At 39.3% G+C, this 23,166-nt stretch overlaps 1 pseudogene across 1 annotated transcript; it reads right to left on the reverse strand.

The window, feature by feature from the left end:
• Positions 1-568: 568 nt before the first annotated feature.
• On the reverse strand, positions 569-3,282 carry LOC103696364 (G-type lectin S-receptor-like serine/threonine-protein kinase At2g19130 pseudogene; annotated as a pseudogene). Its single transcript, XR_015968047.1, has one exon. The product of XR_015968047.1 is annotated as a G-type lectin S-receptor-like serine/threonine-protein kinase At2g19130 pseudogene (transcript).
• Between the last annotated feature and the right edge of the window lie 19,884 nt (positions 3,283-23,166).

A 23,166-nucleotide genomic window follows, 5' to 3' on the forward strand; every position in this document is an offset into this window, starting at 1 on the left:
CCAACATAGAGATTGACCAAGCCCACCAATTCTAGCTATATGATTGCTATATCAAAGGATGTAGCGCAACTGTAGGATTATTTTTAGGAGTCTTCTAGTTGTATGATTGCTATATCAAAGGATGTATATTTGGAATGTATTCTTAATATGTAAATGACTTTGTCTATGAAGAGAGAATGAATATATGGCTTTGGTACAATTGATCACCAAGCCCTTCTTCTCAAATCTTTCAAATTAAATAACCTATAACCCATATAAGATTTACTGGAATAAAAATATTATTTACATTTGTTGAATTTTTTCAATGCGAATCAAATAGTGTTGTCGTCCATGTACTAGTATTTTTGTAAAACAGCTCGGGCAAATAAAATTTAAACACTTGACGAACTACACATATTCATGCAACCCTACTAGTTTCTCACTTACATGAAGAACTTTGCTTTGGTGCGTATTCTTCAATGAATTTTACAACGGTCAACATGAAAGTTTTCTTTAAGGCCCAGTTGGAAAAACAAATTTGTAGTTGCGTAACACAACACTATAAACATTCATTCTTTGAGCAACACTATAACAAAATGGAAGCTTCATTCAACTGAGGTCAAACTTGAGAATCATATATAAGCGGCTTGTCTTTGGAGTATGACTTTTCCTAATCTAGTCTTCTCTTCAAAAAGAGATCCTTTTATTTTTATCATTAGCACAGACTCATTCAAACTTAAACATGGGAAAATGAAATATCTCCAATTTCTTATCCCCTAGAATGCTGAAGACGTTAGTTTTGGTTGACGTTAATTTGGAAACTTTGACCTGAAGACAAGTCCGAGTAGAAGACCAAGCCCTCCGAGTTCTCTGCAAGAGCATAAAGTGACCTTGGAATAGGAGGCATGTTAACTTCGATGGCACACTCTAGAATTTGAACAACTTGCCCCATTGATGGCCGGTGAAACTCGTTATCCTGAATGCACCAACAAGCAACCTTGCAGACTCGATCAAGCTCTTCCAAGTCAGCATCACCATTCAGCTTGTGATCCAGCAAGCTAAGAACATCTCCTTCTGTAACTTTATTAACAGCTAACACTGGGAAAAAGGTCTTCTTTCCTTCTTCTGATTGCTCTGCATTTCTCCTGCCCGATATGATCTCTAAAAGCATCATCCCGTAGCTATAAACATCAGCTTTGGAAGTGATAGGCAACCCGAAGATCCATTCTGGTGCAAGATAGCCTCTGGTTCCCCTCATTGTCGTCAGAACTCTACTAAAGTCGCGGCCAACAAGCTTTGCCAGGCCGAAATCTGCTAGTTTTGGGACAAATGAGGCATCCAGGAGGATATTCTCTGGTTTGATGTCACAATGTATGATGCATTCCCTGCATTTCTCATGGAGATAAGCTAATCCTCTAGCGGCTCCAAGGGCAATCTGGTACCTTGTTTTCCAATCCAAAACCATGGAATTGCTTCGAAATAGCTTAGTGTCTAGAGAACCATTTGGCATGTAATCATAGACCAGCAACCTTTTAGTCCCTTCAGAGCAGAATCCACGAAGGCGAACCAAGTTGACATGCTGAATTTTTCCGATAGTGCTCACCTCGGTTCGGAATTGCTTCTCCCCTTGATGAAGACCTTCAAGCTTCTTTGCAGCAATGACAGTCGAGTCAGGTAGCAGCCCTTTGAAGACGGAACCGAACGCTCCTCCCCCTAATTTCTCTGAAAAGTTTTTGGTTATTCGCTGCAAGTCACCATACTTGAACAGCACCAAATTATTCTCCATGGCTTTTGTAGTAGCAATCATTCGTCTCCGTTGATGTACTGAAATCAGAATGAAAGCAATTGCAAATAAAGCTAATACGCCAACTGCCACGCCCACCCCAACTCCAACAAATCGTCGCTTCCTTGATTTGGAATTTGGCAGCTCCGAAGCAGCTAGACGGAGGTAAAGGGTCTCCCCGGCCGATCCGTCCGGCTGCTGCTGTAAGTTAAGCAAGTCTCCATACCATACAGTGCATCCATTACTATAAGAATAAGCAGTACAAGAGCAATTATTCAAGCAAGCTAATTCACAATCTTCACTACCAGCAACTGCTACAGAATGGTTATTAACAGGCAATCGCATGCCAGGCATTATAAAGAACTTATCTTTATCCCCACGACCCGAGGTCTTAGTACTGCACTGCAATGGAGTGTTTCTCACACAGCCCTGACTCTGATCGCCCAAATTCCAGTTGCTTGGAGAAGCCTCACTGAAGCCCTTCACACAGCTGCAGAAGGGCAGGCTCTTCTCAGTGCAGCTGCCAAAAGGACCACAGAGAGAGTAGACATCACACTGCTGTTTGGGCTCAGACCAGAAAAGCATCCACTGCTGGGATCCATCCAGCCAGGTCAGCTCCTTGACTTGCCCTGAGACATCCATAACAAGCCTCGAGATCATATTTTCATCGATAGGAGAGTAGGTGAAGTAGTTCTCTGTTGCATTGGAGAAGTACTCGAAGTTGTAGATATAATTTGATGTCATCTCTGGAATAGCAGTGAAGAGATGTCCATTCCAATATCCACTGCTCCAATACTGCCTGGTTCCCTTCCATAATATGAAATACTGGCTAGAACCATTGGGGTCTATTTCAAGGGAGAAAATCCCAGGAGCAGGGTCGTCAGAATTCTTCCAGGAGGTGAGATGCTGCCTTTCTCCAGTCACCTTGTTCATTCCAAGCTTGCTTCCAGGTAACCATGTGTCAGTTGGGTGGTCAAAGCTCTGCCAGAAGACTTTGGATGGGTCAGAGTCATCTCTAAGAACAAGGTTTCCAGAGTCCAGGATCACAGCAGTGGTAGAGTTGGAAGCTATGGAGGTAAGGTTTGTAGACCAGACTTGCTTCTTGAATTGGTTGAGGAGGACCAGATTGCCATCATCAGAGATTCTGAGCTCTGATGAGGTTGGGTCAGAGATGGGTGTTTCCCTGTTTGCTACCCAAACTTGAGTGAGCTGTGAGACCTTCTTGAACCAGATGCCTATGTAGTAGTTGTGGTTGGATTTGTTACCAGGTTGGAAGAAGCCTAGCACGAAGTTGCCACCTTGAGAGATTATGGTTTGGTTTCCAGAGAGAGGATGGTTCGTAGAGATGGAATTCGCTGCAAAAGTGCGAGGGATGTTTAGAGAGCTAAAGAAGATAAATAGGAAAGGAAAGAGCAGAGGATGGCTCATGGCTGCAATACTATGGAATAAGAGGAAAGCTATGGAAGAGCTTAGCAGAAGAGTAGGAAGGCCGGGGCTGCTATGCTACTGAATAACAGGTGAGGCATGGAAGAGCAGAGCAGAGGACAACCTAAATAGATGCCAAGGCCATGCTTGACTGGTCTTCCATCGACCTCCCTGTCAATGTGACTCCGCCCTAACGTTGAGGTCATAGACTTTGAGTGGTCAAGTTGTAAAAAATTTTAAACTGGATAATAAATCTAGATTTTAATTTATCAGGCATTCATGTAATAATCCTGATTTTTAGGATTCATGGACCGGCCTAAAGTGACCAGGCCCAGCCCGGCACTTGGGCTTATGGGTCGGCCTGAAGAGGCCAGGCCCAAGGCCACCATGCCCTATGGCACAATGTAGCATAGAGGATAGGAGTCTTCTTCCTCCTCCGATTCCGGCGGAAATCGAAGTTATCCGAGCAATCTAAGTTCGACTAGAACTCTAGGATTTCACCTGTTTAACTCTTCCTCCATTGAAAGTTGTCCACAATGAGTCTAAGAATCGTCGCCGATCTCGACGATCCTTCTCCGAGTCTTCTACTTGATTCATCGTCGAAAAGAGTTGCCGGACCGAGGTTAGCGCCACTCGTCTGTCTCTTCTTCTTTTCCTAGTTTGTTGCCACTGTTCATGGTCTTTTGGGCCGGCGAATCGTCGGAATCTCACTCGAAACGGGGTACCCTGTTTCGGCGACTCTTCCTCCCATATTTGCCGCCATCGAACTCAGGGCTTGGCCAAGCTTCGCCACCTCCCAAGAGCTCTGAGATCATGTGGCCGTCGATCAGAGAGATAGGCCATGATCTAGGTTGAGTTACCATGAATCAATCCATATTTTTCTCGATTTTTCTCCCTTTTTCCTTGTGTCGACCGACCACCGTCACCGTCAAAGCTTCGCCCAAAGGACCGCCCTAGGCTGCCACCACCAAAGCAGGCTGACTTGGCCTCCACCACCCTAATTTAAAGAAGAAGAGGGAGAGCCCCTATTTTGAGGAAGAAGAAGAGAGGCTTCTCTCTCTTCTTTCTTTCTCCTCTATCCTCTCTCTTGATTTCTCTTTCTTTATTTCTTTCTCTTTGCATGATTCTATGGACCCAGCAGGAGGGTCTTAGATCTTTTCATTATGAACCCCAGTAGACTCCAGTCCTGGACTAGTGTCGCTACAACCATCCATTGCGCTAGCTTTATCCTAACCATTGTTGAGCACCGCTAAACTCTATCATCATGAGTCCCTAATGTATTACCTGTACTATTTCTGATTCTTGTTTTATGAGTTGACTAGCTTGATTGGCTAGAGCAAACCGACCCGAATCATCAGAACCTACTACCTAATTGACCTTGTCCATCATGCACCCAACCGTTGCCAGCTACCATTGGACCCATAATTGATAACCCTTGATTTATCATCAATGTCTTGATTGAATATTTCTTGATCAGATGGATTAAGTTATGTTATGCTGACCAATTCAAATAATTAGACATTGTCATCTAGCCGGCCTCATATATCTTTCTATACGATTCTATTTTTCATAGTCAGCCTTGGTTTTCATATGGAGATGTAGACATCCAGGCAGGAAGAAGCCCAACAAGATCTTATACTCTAATTTCTAAATTGAGATAAAGCCCTAACCATTCATTTTAATTTTCAATTAAAGAAGAATCGAGAATAGGGTAATATTAAAACTCTAAAATTAGGTAATTACCGAATAATTGATTTATTAATATAGCGAGTGTCTCATGAAGGATAAGTTAGTATTATATTGATATTAAATTGACTGGGCATGTTAGGTGTGAATTGGTAACATTGTAGTTGGATTGGATTTTGATAGAGGTAAGAATCTTGTACTGGAATCACCATATATATATATACATGTTTATTGGTTATATCGCTGGATTTGCATCGTAAGATTTGTATCGGTTTGACATGTGACGATATGCTTTTATATGATTTTCAGTACAAATATATTTATGTGGTTATTATACGTTTCAAATATTGAGAACATGATCATATGAACAAATGAATTTGAGAAAAAATTATTGTATATGTGATAATTGATTTGACAAGAGTAACAAGCAAATCAGATAGATAAGATATGGTTTGGACTAACCTTGGTGACACATGGGAAGCCACCACGGGCTATAACATAGATTGGATAGCCACCACGAGCTTACGTGTGGTATCAGCCTCGAGCTGGGCCACGAAGCCACCACGATTTACGCGTGGTATCAACTATTAGAAGTATGCCCTAGAAGCCAATATGGCAGACGCATTGTATTAATTCTAAGACATAACAATTGTACTTGATCATTTTATTCATCAATAAAATTGGGTCTTCTTTTTATTCATGTTATTATGTGTCCATGAATCGTCCTAGGAGTTAATGAGATAATAACATATATTCTCAAGAATTGAGAATTTAAGACATGTGTCATTAGGTAATTTCTGAACTGCTCCTGATCGAAGGATCATCACGAAGGACGGTGATCGATCCGATAAGATTAGTGCACAGATCACTGATGAACGAGTATTAAGTCCACAGTGTGGCGACACTGGGGTGATTGTGCAAGTGTTTGTTAGAGAACAAGGGTACTGAGCATGATCAAAGCAAAAAGTCACTTAGATGTCTATCCACTCGTCAGTGACTTACTTGATGCTGCAGTTGTATGACTAGTACTTACACCTGCGATGCATCAGCTAATCATGGTGAGGTTGCTGTAGTTTGACGAGCATATAAACATGAGCCCTAAGGGTCCTTGTGGTGCAGATTGGCTGCTGCCGGATTAGGATTGCATCTAGATGGGATCTATCGACCTTGATAGACTAGGAGTGATCCTATGTGATTTATGAGACTAAGTTCGAAAGACCTTGGCCAGGGCAGTTATGGAAAAAGAGTTTTCCAATCTCGAACTTGAGTCAAATAAATTCGACATAGGACAAATGATGGGGTTTGACGAGTTATCCATAACCTCCATCATGTCAGGATCCATGATAGAGGTATTGTATCATATGCTAACTGCACCTAGAGGTTCATCCCTTCCGTTCTGCTGGGTTGTCACTATATGCTGCTAGGTGTCACTAGTGGATTGTGAAACTCGAAGGCATTCACTTGGTGATCAATGAATCCTAAGAGTAAAGTTGAAATCGTTTCAACCCATTGAAAGGAGTTTCGATGATATTATGATAAAGATCATAATATATCTCACTACCAGTCAGAATAGAACCTACGGGGTCACACACATTAGAGGTTTTGATTATTCCGAAGGTTGGATTACAATTTGGAATTGAAATTAGAATTGATTGTCAATTTGATTGATAATTGGTTTAACCCGCTAAGAGTTAGTGAGTTAAAGAAGAAGGAATTGCAATTGGATTGCAATTTAATTGATTTAATTGGACCTAATTAAATTAGACTTAATCTTATTGGATAAGGATGGGAAGGCCTAATTAATTAGAACTCCTTATTAGATAAGGAACTTGATTCATGAAGTCCAATTCAAGTTCTAATTAGATTAGGATTCATATAAATCAATTTGGAGGACACATTAGGTTCTAATTGGATTAGAATTCAATTGGTCAGGTGGGATCATGTAAATCCTAATTTGATTAGGAGACCCACGCATGGAAGGAAGGGAGGGAACCCTCCCTCCATGCATGTGGAGTGAAGAAGAAAAGAAGGAGGGGTGTCCGCCCCTCCTCCTTCTCACACGCACAAAGAAAGGAGAGGCGTCCGCCCCTCCTTTCCTCTAATGGCCCCACGCCATGTGGAGGGGCAGATGCCCCTCCTCCTCCTCCTGGTTCATGAGGATTGCCACATGGCACATGCACATCCCTTGGATTCTCTTCAAACTCTTTTAAGTAAGGGTTGCGATAGAATTAAGTAAGGAATGTTGCAGATTTTGGAGGAATGAATCAAGGAGTAATTGATCTCTAAAATTATTCTTTTTTTGTATGGGCATGAGATGCCTATTTAAAGGGCCCTGGCGTGAAGCATAATGTATTGAAGCTTCTTGATGCCGCCACCCTCTCTCCCTTCTCCCTCCTTAGCGTGAGCAAAAGAAGAAGAAGAAGAGCCGCCGCCATCCTCTTCTTCCTCCTCTTCGACGTTCGTCGTCTTCCTTCTTCTTCCTCTCAAAGTAATCAAAGAGTTGATTAAAAGAGAGAAAATCAGCCATCAAAAGCGATCTCTGCAAGGGAGCTAGCACCCCGGTGAGATCTTGGAGCGATCTGTACCTCGTGTGGATACCTGTAAACGCCGGACGCTTGTGCGGCTTCAAGAGAACTAGAAATTCTATGATCATCAGATAGCGGTGAAGTTCTACCTGCTCAAAGATAAAAATTAGATCTTTATAAATTCTATACAATTAGAAATTGTAGTAGATCTGAAATTAATCTAGTCTTTTAATTTTAATCTTTTCCTTAGATTTAATCTAGTCTTTTAATTTTAATCTTTCCTTTAGATTTCTGAGTTAGAGAACTCTAGAAATTTTTGAAATCTACGTTTTCTAGAACATTCATCAGATAAACAACCCCGTGCGTGTCTTTCCGCTGCGATCGTCGCAACGCGTACGAGGGTAATCCGACATTAGCCTCAAGATGGACCATGAAGCCACCATGGGCTTATGCGTGGTATCAACCTCGAGTTGGGTCATGATCTTGGTTAATCCAAAGCCCAAAAAAATTGATAAAAAAGCTAAAAATCAATTTAATGAGAAACGAATAACATCTGATAGGGTACCAACGTATAACCCCCACTAGTAGGATATCGATGTACCAGCGTATAACTCTCAATGGCAAGGTAGGGTATCGATGTACCAACGCATAAGCCCCACAAGCAGGTTGTCGATACATAGCCACGCTATAAAATTAATATTTCATAATAAGAGATATTCAACAAATAAATACTATACTTCAAGTTTATAAATCAAATTAATATGACTCAAAACTTAATAATATAAATATTATATAATTTGCTAGTAAATCTAAAAAAAAGTTATATTACTTACTTTGTAGGTGCAATATAATTAACCGATCCAATCAATTTCAAAAATTTCTCTCAGAGCCTAATATTCAAAAATTATATTTTCATTAAAATTTTAGCATGATTATTCTAAAAATAAAATCTCTAAATTCTAACATCCTTATAAGGCTGACCAAGCGGAAGTGCCCAACACCCCAGTCGATCTAATTAAGGTGAAACTCATCTAATCATGTTCAAGCTAGGGTACATGTGGTTCAATAAAATCGAAGGGGACCAAATTTAACAATGTCAGCAGGAGGCAAGATGGGGGTGGGCATGTCGCTCGATGACCCTAGATCAGGACCCTTCATCAGAGTCGAACCAAAAGTCACTGAGAAACATCCTTACTAGGTCCAACAACCTTAGAGGGAGAGTAGAGAGATAATGCAAGTAGAGAGAGAAATAAGAGAGAGAAATGATAGGAAAGAGAGAGAATAAGCTTCTCTTTCTCTAACCAAGGAAAACGAAGGGAGAGCATGGCTATGGGTGCTGCCTGGGGTCAGAGGGCCCACGACTAGGGGTGGCAAAATATGACCCGACCCGCCAATCCGATCCGTATTCTGTTGGGATTTGTATCCTAAATATCAATCGTCAGCATATTGATGATTGAATTTTGTAAATAAATTGACAAATTAATAAAGTGTTATTGGGCATTATTCATCATTTCATCTTCAAATAAACTCTTATATGATAAAGTCCTTAGGAATTATGTTATGATAAAGGAGAATTTATCTTTGAGTCCTTAAACTTGTTCGCGACCAAATGATATGTTGTTACTAGGACGACAGCATTATCGATATTAGATCATTGTGTGACATATACGTTGGTTGTCCTCTTAACCAAAAAGTGTGGAGACACTGGTATGCCACACAGGTGAAGTATAGGAGTACATTTCACTAAACGTGACCAATTTCGGAACGCTCTACTGTTAAGAGATGTTTCGAGTGGATATGGGTATAAGTATCCCTCAGACCTGAGATCACCACAATGATTAGCAAGCAACTCACTGTACTTTGGTACCGAACTAGCAGAATTTTTAATTCTGGGATGGAAGGTAACTGGGTGCAGTCAAGTACTTGCGAAATCGGTGCGTGAGTCAAGATGAAATTGACCGTTCCTGGAAATAGGAGATAATACCATGTGTTCAATTTAACAAAATCCTGTCCAAGGTAATTCTTGTGAGGAGTCACAGGATTTCTAAAGTTGAATCACATCATGGATGCACTTATTACAGAGTTGACAGAACTCTGAAGTCATCCTGGCATTAGGAGTCAAAGGGATGAATTATACAGTAACCATAGTCTAGGATTCCAGAATATTTACTTCGCATATATTCGGCCTATCTGAATGTTAGGTACCATTGCTAGATGGTCACATCGATTAGTGTAGGAAGTCGTTCCTATACTACCGGCTTAGGTTTGAACCTATGAGGTCACACGCATAGAAGATTTCTGATTGATCAAGAAGGCTGATGAATGATCAAGAATCATTCGGAGGCAATATGGTCAATTCGATTGACAAATTACCCTAAATAATTATCGCTATAAAATAATTAAAGTAATTATTGGAGGTCTAATTAGCAATTAGATTACTAATTGACTCAATTTGATTGAGTTAACAAAGTCTGGATGAGTCAAATTAAATTGGATTCAATTTGAGCTCAATCAGGGCTTGACCCGATAAGATTGGGCTCAACCAATATTGCTTTATTTTAATCCGAGTTTGACCAAATTCGATTAGGTGCAACCCAAGGGGATTAGGTTCAGATGATGTGGCATTTAGTGGAGACATGAAATTGGATTTCATGAATTTTGAATAAGTTCAAATCGATACATGGCGCATGGACCCTTGAATGACACTTGGCAACATTGTATGATGTTTGAATTTAAATTCAAACATTAAACAATGTATTAAATAATTTTTTATCTGTCAAACCATCATAAGGTGGCGTATGAACATTTGAATGGTTCAAATGAAGATTTTGAATAGGGTATGCGACAACATGAAGAGCCCCTTTCCATGCCGCATGAAATTTGAAATCTCCCCCATGCGCATGAGTTCAAAATTTTGAATTTAAAGCACCTTTAGTTGAGATCTGATTTGGGTTGTTCTTATCCTATTCATGTGCCAACTAAAGGAGATTTTCAGTACCTAAATTTCAAATTTGAATGGATTAATGAATGGCATTAAAAGGGGAGAAGCATGAGCGTCGGCAAGATATGCATGCAACCTTCTTCCTCCACACACCACATCTTCTCTTCTTTCTTCCTTTTGAGTTAGGGTTTTTAGGGAGCACCTCTGATAGATTCAAGATCAGATCTGAGTCCTTTACTCTCTCTACAAACCACTTCTTCATCTGCTTCAAGACCGTTGATCAAGGGTTGATTGAATCCGGATGAGCAGATTTCAGCCTTCACGTGTTCTGCAGCCGCTAGCACTGTTGCAGAAGAAGATCCTTCAGGGCTTCGTGTGTACTTCTCGTAGAGGTTATTCATGTGCATGGCTATGAAGTCAAGGATCAGATCCACAAGTTTCATCCATCATAAAAGGTATTAATGCTACATTAACTTTTATTTTGGTGTCAGGATTTAGGTCCGATTTCTCGAGGTTTTACCCTCCTTTGGGGCTCCTCACGGAGTTGTCTCCAGAATCCATTCGATGGATATTCAGAGATTAATCAGAATAGAGTGTTTAACTTTCAGATCTGATAGTTAATCACGCATAAAGTTTTAGTATAATTATTTAAATGATTTCGGCATAATTCTATGTGTTCTTACAGTACTGATTTCTAAATTTAATCTTGTAAGCATGTACAAATTAAATTGTTTGATTCGATTTTTTCGCTGCATTTTTGAAACTTAAAAAGAACTATGTATGGCTTGATCCCCCTTGTGAAGGGGTACGTTGGTAACTCGATCAGGTTCAGCCATGGTTTTTTTAAAAAAAAAATTCTGCATGCTTAACACCGAAGAACCTAGGATTCACTTTCAGTGGTATCAGAGCCAGGTTCGTGTTTAAACTTTTATGTTTTAATCTTTGCAATTAAATCTGAAATCATGAACCTGCTTAGATTAGATCTAAAGTATATTTTTTTATGATTGATTTAATTGCTGATTATGCATGATTAAAAGATCTGAAATTTTGAATGCATATGATGCATGTTTGTGTTAAGATTTGTAACATAAACAAATCTAAAATCATAATATTTTTAGATTAGATTTAAATAAAATTAATGATTCAATTGATCTCTGATTTTAAAGAACAAATCAGATCTTAAAAAAAAAATAAATACAGAAGATATATGTTGTTTGAATTAATTCATGAAGTTATGTATATGTGATACATGAACATAAATCATAAGGATTTAATCATGAATTAAATCTGATTATATATGATTAATTACAAATACTCATATCTGAAAATGAGATTTAAGAACTGAAAGATTGTAATTAATATGTAGTTAAAAAGAAATATGCAATGATCAAAACTTTCATAAGTCAATACTTAATTGAGAATTAAGTGTTATGAAGTAGAATTGTGACTCAACTAATTGACATTGCATAATTCTTTGGGCATATGGGTTAGCTTAAATCAAGTTCTTAGGATTGGGTTAGACCTAGGGTTGGAATCAAACATGGTCAAATTAGAGTTAATTGATCAAATCTAATTAAGTAGTAACTAGATCAGGTCAAGACAACTCTAGGTCAAATACAATAGTTGTAGATTGATCAATTCCATGTCTTTGATTAGACCAAGATGGAACTTGATTTAGGCTCAGAGGTAGACCCCGAGTCATTTGAGTGATCAAATTAAAATTGATTAACCAGTCGGTGTCTAAGGTAAGTTTGGCAGACTTGATCGGTGGTTTTTAATTGGGAGCTACTCGCACTGATTCATCTTTGTCGAGTTAATGGCATATCCCTTTCAACGATCTCACTTACCTGGCTGACATGGTCAATCACATTTTGATTGGATCACTTAATGATTCGAGTTGACCCATGCCTTAAGAAAAATCAGTGTGACTGATTTAGGTGCCTCCTTAACCGGTTTGAGTCTAATCTGATTTGGTGAAGTTTGTGGAAGAATTAGACTAACCGGATCTTCTTATCTATCCTAATTATGAAATCCTTTAAAATTATCAGGTCCTTAAAATGAAATGGTTATGGGGATAACTAGGTCATAGCCTCCCATTAAGTTGGGTGATAATGGATCCAATATTTTGATAACTATTGGAGGCGCGACACGCCTGATACTTATCAAGCATTAGAATTGTCATTCAATATATGATGAGTTGAGTGTATCTTCAATAGGCGATCAGGTGAGCCGAGCCACACTCGGGCTTGGTCGTCTATTAGTTGATTAGACTGAACCCTATCATTTAATGGTTGGACCTAACTAGGATATTCGTTGGAGGCGCCACATGCCTGCCGAAGAATCTAGGGCAAAATCATCACTAAAAGTTGCTTGGTGAAGCAATTGGTTAAGGACCTACCAATAGGTGCATATGGGTAGACCGAGCCACACTCGGGCCTATATGCGATCTATTGGGTTCTAGTGCCCACTAAAGAATTAAGAGTAATTTTTCAAATTGGAGGTAGAGGCTACCAATTTGTATAAAATAGTGGGAGTACCTTTAGACTAAAGTCCAAGTCTAATGTGTTTAGTCAATTCATACACTAATAGCCAAAAAAAAATTTATGCAGAAATGGCCACAAGTCTGTCACTTCGTGCATTATTGGATAATGACAAGTTGATCGGTCCAAACTTCAATAATTAGCTTAGAAAACTGAAGATTGTGCTAGAGCATGAAAGGATCCTTTATGTGATAATGGATCCAGCACCTGAGCAGCCTGCTGCTAATGCGCGGGGTATGGTCAGAGACACTTATCAGAAGTGGCTCAGTGATCGTATCACAGTCCGTTGCATTATGCTTGCTGTAATAAATGATGAGTTCAGTAGGCGTTTTGAGAACATGCAGCCGGAAGACATCATTCAAGTGTTGAATGAATCATTCAGTGTTCCCGATGACGTAGAGAGGCACAAAACTAGTTGTGCTATCTTTAGCGCCCAAATGAGAGAAGGGACCTCGATAACTTATCTGTACTGTACATGATTGAGTTGATCGAGCGTCTAAGCTCTCTTGGCTTTTTCCTTCATGATCAATTGGGGAAGGATGTCATACTGAATTCATTGCCTGGATCATACCATCCTTTTCTTACTCATTTTCGTATGACGAAATCTGTAGTGAATTATCACTAATTGTTGGGTTTACTACAAATATTTGAGAATGATCACCAACTTCTAAAGAAGTCAGTGAACTTAGTAAGAGGTTCATCCAAGGATCGTCGTCCCTTTAAGAAAGAAAAAAAAATAAAAATCAAAAAGGAAAAGTGCATCATGCTCAGCCTAGTCAGACAAAGAAGAAAAATGCTGATCAGAGTAACGCAAAGTGCTTCTTCTGCAAGAAGCTAGGACATTGGAAGAGAAATTGTCCTCTATACATTGCATCTCTTGATTCGAACTGGCCTAAGAAAAGTGGGCAATCAGTTGCCAATCAAGGTATTTATATGATAACGCCTTGTAATTTTTCTATTTGTGATAATTCGACCTGGGTGTTGGATACCGGTAGTCCTTTTAATATTTGCAATTCGTTGCAGGGACTTCAGGTCAGTGAGAGGTTTGAAGAAGGAGAAAGATTCCTGAATATTGGAGATGGAAGATCTGCTCCAGTTCTAGCTTTAGGAATTCTTAAACTTGTATTCAACTCTCATGTAAATGTCCTTAGTGATTGTTACTATTGTCCAAGCTTTTTATTGAATGTCATTTCTGTAGGCCTTTTGGCCAAAAATGGTTATGAAATATCAATAAAAAATGATTATTGCAATATCATTTGGAATAGTGTTGCTGTAATGAATGAAATTCTGAGTAATGGCATTTATATTTTGTCACAGTCTATTCATGTAATGTACAAGTCCTATAAATGCCCTAGAATAGATAATATCACGGATGTCTACCTTTGACATCATAGGTTAGGTCATATTAACAAGAACAGGATGAGAAGGTTAAATAAAGAGGAAATCCTCAATGTTAATGATTGTGAAACATTAACAATCTGTGAATCATGCCTTCTTGGTAAGATAACCAAGTCACCTTTTACTGGAAAGGGTGAACGAGCCAATGACTTATTGATCTTAGTACATTCTGATGTATGTGAGCCAATGAGCACAAATGTTAGAGGCGGATATGCATATTTCATTTCTTTTACAGACGACCTTTCGAGGTATGGTTATGTCTATTTAATGAGACATAAATCTGAAGCATTTGAAATGTTCAAATTGTATCTTAATGAAGTAGAAAAACAAACTGAAAAGAGTATTAAAACTTTTCGATCAGATCGAGGAGGCGAATACCTTTCCAATGAGTTTTTGACATATCTAGGAGAGAATGGGATTCTTTTCCAATGGACTCCTCCTGGTACACCACAGTATAACGGTGTATCAGAAAGAAGAATTCGAACCCTATTAGATATGGTTCGATCCATGATGGGGTTTGCAAGTCTGCCCATATCCTTTTGGGGATATGCACTTGAGTCGGCTTGTTACATTCTTAATAAGGTTCCAAGTAAGTCTGTAAATAAAACACTACATGAGAAGTGGACTGGACGTAAGCCGATGCTCTCTCACCTTAGGATTTGGGGGTGTTCGGCGTACGTCAAACGTTTGAAGACAGACAAACTTGAATCCAAGTCTAACAAATGTTTCTTTGTTGGTTACCCTAAAGAAACTAAAGGATATTACTTCTACTTTGCTGAAGAACAAAAGTTATTTTCTTAGAGAAAGAATTCCTTAGTGAAGGAACTAATAGCTCTAATGTTGAGCTTACGGAAGTTCAACATGTTGAAGACTCGACACCATCCACTGAACCAATTGAGTCGGATTTGATTAGATCAGATACAGAACCCATCTTAGATGCACTATTAAGGCGATCAGGTAGAGTATCATGTCAGCCGGACAGATACTACGATTTCTTGGTCCGGGACGGAGATCCTGTCAAACTTGATGAAAACGGCGAAGATCCGATCATATATATGGATGCAATGTAGAGGTATGACTCTGATAAATGGCTAAAAGCCATGCAATCCGAAATGAAATCTATAAAGGACAATAATGTATGGACATTAATTGATCCACCCGAAGGGATTAAACCCATAGAATGTAAGTGAATTTTCAAAAGAAAATGGGGCACAGACGGAAAGGTGGAGACCTATAAAGCCCGTCTGGTTGCCAAGGAATATCATCAACACTATGGTATTGACTATGACGAGATGTTTTCTCCCGTGGCAATGCTCAAATCCATTCAGATTGTGCTTGCGATAGCAGCACATTTGGATTATGAAATCTGGCAAATGGATGTAAAGACTGTTTTCTAAATGGAAATTTAGAAGAGGAGGTGTATATGATATAATCTGAAAGTTTTATATCTACAGATGAGTCTAAGGTGTGCAAGCTTCAAAGATCCATTTATGTATTAAAGCAAGCTTCTCAAAGTTGGAACATACGTTTTGATAAGGTAATTAAAACGTATGGCTTCATTAAGAATGAAGAAAAACCTTGCATGTATAAATGGGCAAATGGTTCAGTTATTATACTTCTTATTTTGTATGTGGATGATATTCTTTTAATCGGGAATGACATTCCTACATTACAAGGAATAAAGGTCTGGCTATCATTTCAATTTACCATGAAAGATTTGGGAGAAGCATCTTACATCCTAGGGATGAAGATCTATAGAGATAGATCTAGAAGATTGCTTGGATTATCCCAATCTACGTACATTGATACTGTGCTGAAGAGGTTCAGCATGATTAATTCCAAGAAAGACTATCTTTCGATGGGCCATGTAATTAACCTCTCTAAGAGGGATTGTCCGACAACCCCTCAAGAAAGAGAGAATATGGATAGAATTCCATATGCTTCGGCAGTGGGATCTATAATGTACGCCATGACATGTACTAGACCAGACGTGGCATACTCACTAGGAGTAGTGAGTAGATACCAGTCTGATCCAGGTAGCAACCACTGGAAGGTTGTAAAAACTATCCTTAAGTATTTGAGAAATACTAAGGACCAATGGCTTGTCTACGGTGATTCTGACCTGAAACTTGAAGGATATATTGATTCCAGTTTCCAATCAGATAGAAATGATAGCAAGAGTGTATCGGGTTATATCTTTACTCTTAAGGGTAGGGTCATCTGCTGGAAAAGTTCCAAACAGCACATAGTGGCAGATTTCACATGCGAAGCAGAATACAACGCAGCATCTGATGCCGCCAAGAAGGCCGTATGGTTGCGGAAGTTTATCACCGAGCTTGGAGTGGCACCCTCCATCGATGGTCCAATTCCTATATTTTGCGATAACAGTGGAGCCATAGCTCAAGCAAAAGAACCCAAAGCACATCAGCGGACAAAGCATATTCTGTGACGCTATCACCTGATTCGGAAGATAATAGAACGAGATGACATTGATCTTCAGAAGATTGATACAAAAGAAAATCTGGCTGACCCACTTACCAAAGTCCTCGGCATCAAAGAGTTCAACGAACACAAATCGAAGATGGGTATTACATACTATGCCGATTGGCATTAGGCTAAGTGGGAGTTGTTGGGATTTGTATCCTAAATGTCAATCGTCAGCATATTGATGATTAAATTTTGTAAATGAATTGACAAATTAATAAAGTGTTATTTGGGATTATTCATCATTTCATCTTCAAATGAACTCTTATATGATGAAGTCCTTAGGAATTATGTTATGATAAAGGAGGATTTATCTTTGAGTTCTTAAACTTGTTCGTGACCAAATGATATGTTGTTACTAGGACGACAGCATTATCGAGATTAGGTCGTTGTGTGATATATACGTTGGTTGTCCTCATAACCAAGGAGTGTGGAGACACTGGTATGCCACACAGGTGAAGTGTAGGAGTACATTTCACTGAACGTGACCAATACTGGAATGCTCTACTGTCAAGAAATATTCCGAGTGGATATGGGTATAAGTATCCCTCAGACCTGAGATCACCACAGTGATTAGCAAGCAACTCACTGTACTTTAGTACCGAACTAGCAGAATTTTTAATTCTGGGATGGAAGGTCACTGGGTGCAGTCAAATACTTGCGAAATCGGTGCGTGAGTCAAGATGAAATTGACCCTTCCTGAAAATAGGAGATAATACCATGTGTTTAATTTAGCAAAATCCTGTTCTAGGTAATCCTTGTGAGGAGTCACAGGATTTTTAAAGTTGAATCACATCATGGATGCACTTATTACAGAGTTGACAGAACTCTGAAGTCATCCTAGCATTAGGAGTCAAAGGGATAAATTATACGGTAACCATAGTCCTTCCAGAATATTTACTTCGCATATATTCGGCCTATCCGAATGTCGGGTACCATTGCTAGATGGTCACATCGATTAGTGTAGGAAGTCGTTCCTATACTACCGGCTTAGGTTTGAACCTATGAGGTCACACGCATAGAAGATTTCTGATTGATCAAGAAGGCTGATGAATGATCAAGAATCATTCGGAGGCAATATGGTCAATTCGATTGACAAATTACCCTAAATAATTATTGCTATAAAATAATTAAAGTAATTATTGGAGGTCTAATTAGCTATTGGATTGCTAATTGACTCAATTTGATTGAGTTAACAAAGTCTGGATGAGTCAAATTAAATTGGATTCAATTTGAGCTCAATCAGGACTTGACCTGATAAGATTGAGCTCAACCAAATTGCTTTGTTTTAATCCGGGTTTGACCAAATTCGATTAGGTGCAACCCAAGGGGATTAGGTTCAGATGATGTGGCAATTAGTGAAGACATAAAATTGGATTTCATGAATTTTGAATAAATTCAAAATCGATACATGGCGCATGGACCCTTGAATGACACTCGGCAACATTGTATGATGTTTGAATTTAAATTCAAACATTAAGCAATGTATTAAATAATTTTTTATTTCTCAAACCATCAGAAGGTGGCGTGTGAACATTTGAATGGTTCAAATGAAGATTTTGAATAGGGTATGCGACAACATGAAGAGTCCCTTTCCATGCCGCATGAAATTTGAAATCTCCCCCATGTGCATGAGTTCAAAAATTTGAATTTAAATCACCTTTAGTTGAGATCTAATTTGTCTTATCCTATTCATGCGCCAACTAAAGGAGATTTTCAGTACCTATATTTTGAATTTGAATGGATTAATGAATGGCATTAAAAGGGGAGAAGCATGAGCGCCGGCAAGATATGCATGCAGCCTTCTTCCTCCACACGCCATATTTTCTCTTCTTTCTTCCTTTTGAGTTAGGGTTTTTAGGGAGCACCTCTGATAGATTCAAGATCAGATCTGAGTCCTCTACTCTCCCTACAAACCTCTCCTTCATCTGCTTCAAGACCGTTGATCAAGGGTTGATTGAATCCGAGTGAGCAGATTTTAGCTTCATATGTTCTGCAGCCGCTAGCACTATTGCAGAAGAAGATCCTTCAGGGCTCCGCGTGTACTTCTCGTAGAGGCTATTCGTGTACGTGGCTACAAAGTCAAGGATAAGATCCACAAGTTTCATCCATCATAAAAGGTATTAATCCTACATTAATCTTTTATTTTGGTATCAGGGTCTAGGTCCGATTTTTTGAGGTTTTACCCTTCTTTGGGGCTCCTCACGGAGTTGTCTCCAGAATTTATTCGATGGATATTCAGAGATTAATTGGAATAGAGTGTTTAACTTTCAGATCTGATAGTTAATCACGCATAAAGTTTTAGCATAATTGTTTAAATAATTCCGGCATAATCCTATGTGTTCTTACAGTGCTGATTTCTAAATTTGATTATGTAAGCACGCACGAATTCAATTGTTTGATTCGATTTTTTCGCTGCGTTTTTGAAACTTAAAAAGAACTACGTATGGCTTGATCCTCCTTGTGAAGGGGTACGTAGGCAACCCGATCAGGTTTAGCCATGGTTTTCAAAAAAAAAAAAAATTGCATGCTTAACACCGAAGAACCTAGGATTCACTTTCATATTCGACCCGCCATAAACATATTTGGGTTTGGCCTAAACAGGTTCGAATCGTAAACAGGTTGAACCGTTTAACCTATTTATTAATTGGGTCAGATATAGATTTTAAATGTCTGACTCGTTTAACCCATTTAACCCGTTTAGGTCGTAATTTGAGCTGCCACCGTCCATCTTAGGTCAGACGGTTTATAATCAGTCTCACAACCCTAGCCCTTTTCTATTCTTCATGCGCCATGCGGCCGTGCCGTGCGAGGGCTTGGAGTTGGAAGCCTTGGCTCCTGCAGTCCTTCTCTGCCGAAACACACGAGTCCGAGAGGAGGGAAAGATCACCGCGGTTAGAAGGAGGGGAAGACGAAGATGGCTGCGAGTCCGAGAGGAGGGGAAGACGAAGATCGCTGCGGTTAGGAGGGGAAGATCGCCACGGTTAGGAGGAGGGGAAGACGAAGATCGCCGCGGTTAAGAAGAGGAAAAGATCGCCGCAGTTAGGAGGGAAAGACAAAGATCGCCGCGGTTAGTATTTTGATGTTCTCATAATTTTGCTACTGTCCCAATTTTTTATTTTCCTTTTGTTTTGTTTTTGGTTTCAATCGATCTAGGTTAAGCAAGGTTTGCAAGGATTTCTCACTTGATTTAGATTTTTGCTCACAAGGTTCTGAAGATTTTATTTTGGATCAGCAATTTATTTTGGATTTCCCACCGCTTCCGACGAAGTAAGAGCTTTGTTACCTTTTTTCCTTCTTTGTGAAGTTTTTGCTCTTCTGGTCCTCGGTGTTCTCCAATTTCGACTTCCTTCTTCAGTGGAATGAGAGCTTGGAACCCTGGGATCGCCAGATCGGATGGCGGATCGGCCTGGAAAACAGAGTTGAAAATCGTTTCTTGGATAGGAGAGGTGATTTCATCCATCTATTTTCTGCAGGGTAAACAGGTCGGGTCAAGATGGGTTGGGCTAAACAGGTTAAACAGATCGAGTCAGGATGAGTTTGTGACTAAATTGAAGCTAGTTCTCCGATGGATTGGACAAGAGGATGGGCAGAGCTCTATATAGAGCTTAGTTACATTTGAAAGTCCGATGTATAGTCAGCATTCCATCTAATAAATTTGGAAGAAAGGAAATTTTTATTAAGAGTTTTTTTTTCTCACACGTGTGCAGCATATAATTTTTTTTTTTTGGCTAAATTTTCTGTACCGCCAAATAGCCGGGGCTCGGTTACCGGGTTTACAGCAGTTCGAGGGCTGCGGATATTTTTCCATGAGAGTGCCTTTGTTGGAATGCGTGGTGTTGAACGGCCATTGCCTAGTTGCTGAAGAGACCCCAGGACGTCGGAAATAAATGAGGATCAGGATAAAATCTTGATGACCGTTGGAGACCGTTGCCTGGATACGGAAGAGGGTCAAAGACACGAGGCCAAGGACAAAACCTTGATGAGCGTTGGAGACCAAGTCCAAAATCAAGATGATCGATGTGGTGTAAGATACCTATTGGTCATTCTCGTGACCATTAATTGGTAGGATGTGATACTACGATACTTATTCATTGTAGAAATAATAGTTCCGGTAGCACCACGTATGCGTCCCACCATCGCTGTCCATGCAGACTGACTTCTGCACCATAATTATACTATCTATTATTGTGGGGACATTAGTGCACACCACGTCAATCTAAATAACAATAAAATAAATTTTTTTATATAAAAGGACAGTCGGAAAAGTCTCAAGTATAATATTCACTCCTTACATACAGCTATACTATTGATGTCATTTCGCTAGTTCCCAAGATTGGTGGATTTTTTTTTTGATGTACGGTGCGCCACACATCCCACACACTTCAAATTTTTCTCTGAAAGAATATTTGCTTCCACTTTACTCCCATGCACAAATCCTCCACGTAGGAAAATTAGCCTCCTAAAAGTATCTCTCGTAATAGGATTTCTTTTTTTTTTTTTTTCCGAAAACTCTCAGAGTCTTTCAAACAGTTAGAATACCAGAAAACCAAAATTCCTCCCGATGAGTATCCCACGAGAAATTAAACTTCCGTACTCAAGAATTATATGAACTGCCGTTTTTACTAAAAAAAACTTTTTTTTTTTTTAAACCTCCTATGGCCAAAATTCTGGAAAATAAAAAAATCGTTGGTTCTTTGAGGTGTGTTCCCACAATTTTTTTTAGAAAAAATCATGGATTTCTTTGAGACGTGAATACCCACGTTATTTTTTTCTTTTTTTGGAAACCTCCGGGTGCATAAAAAAGCCAAAAAAAAAACATGGGTTATGACGAGGCCTGGATACCATGTATTATTTTTTTTTTTGGTAGCCTATTGCCGCCTTGCCGACGGAATTAAAGAAGCCCGTCACGATATACCCATCTTATCCTTCCACCACCTCAAGTAGGAAGCTCTTCTTGGAGGAGATCTCAATTACTTCTTGGGGTATGACTCGATGGCCTGTTATAACCTCCCTCTTAAAACCCTGACAAGGATTAGCATGCCATGGGATTTGGAGTATAGGTCCTTATTTGTCACACCCTGGATCCATCACTCAAGTCCGAAACGCGACATGGCTGGATACTTTCTAGAGCAGAGCTCTAAAGACTGATATATACTAGGCCTGAAATATGAGCATAATTTACACAATGCCAATAATTAAACTAATCCACAGTAGGAAACATCTTGCAGCTCAAGATGTTGCTCAGCGATGCAAGGTATGCACAGTATGCTTGTCTGATTATATTGATCTGAACATTCCCGTGCTGGTTGGAAGCTTCCTTGCTCGAACTGCTATTATTACACAACTTTCTATTTGATCACCCTCCAGAGTCTTGTAGAATCTGGAGGAATTGATATTCACCATTCAGCTTGTCTCTTGTTATTTGCCCTGGCTAGCATCATTTATTATGCCTCATGTACTGATTTATTCGTTCTTCTCTCATTTGTATCTTTCATTATTAATTTTGATAAATCGGATAGGAGCTTGGCATTACTGCCTTACATATAAAGCTCCGTGCAACAGGAGGGAACATGACCAAGACACCCGGTCCTGGTGCTCAATCTGCTCTCAGGGCCCTTGCTCGATCAGGAATGAAAATTGCACGCATTGGTAAAGTCAGCCTCTTTAGATTAATCTTTCTGTTTTTAAATGTATAAATGACTTAGTGCCATTTAAGTCTCCAAATTCATTTTCAGCTGGACCTAACCTGATTGTTCTTTCCTATGGGCCATTGCTTTTTTGGTGGTTCTTTGAGCATAGTTTCCATTACTGATACAGTAGTCTCTTATCTGAACACAACAACTGGGGAAGATGTGAGAAGCTAGAGGGAGATGATCGGGTAACAGCATTTAGATGTATTCACAAGCATGGGGATGTAATCAAGGATCAAATTATGACAATTCATGTGATTCCCTGCATTGGTCATACATTTTGCACCATTTCTTTCTGATATATATATATATATATATATATATATATATATATATATATATATATATATATATATATATATATATGTTCACTAGATGTGCATGCATATGCCCGTAAATATATATTGCACATCATTTTTTTATTTTCCCCTTCTGCATGCATGTCCCCATTGCCTGTTAGGGGTATGATTTTTAGGAGAGAATATATAATGCAACAACACTGATATGCTGCTCTGATAGAAAATATGTGACTTGTTTAATTGTTGGGTGTACCCATGTGGAGAATCGCGTGACTATCGCTTCATTCTATTTGGGGGGAGGGCCCCAACTATGGTACCAGCTGATCCGACAAGAGGGTAAAAGCATCTCTTGGAAAGAATTCACTGAGGGTCTTCATATAAGATGTGGACCTACTCAATTTTTTGATCCATTT

The sequence above is a fragment of the Phoenix dactylifera genome, chromosome 8, assembly GCF_051530095.1.
Source record: "Phoenix dactylifera cultivar Ajwa chromosome 8, Ajwa_hap1_PhDact_Kaust_v1.1, whole genome shotgun sequence".
NCBI lineage: Eukaryota > Viridiplantae > Streptophyta > Magnoliopsida > Arecales > Arecaceae > Phoenix > Phoenix dactylifera.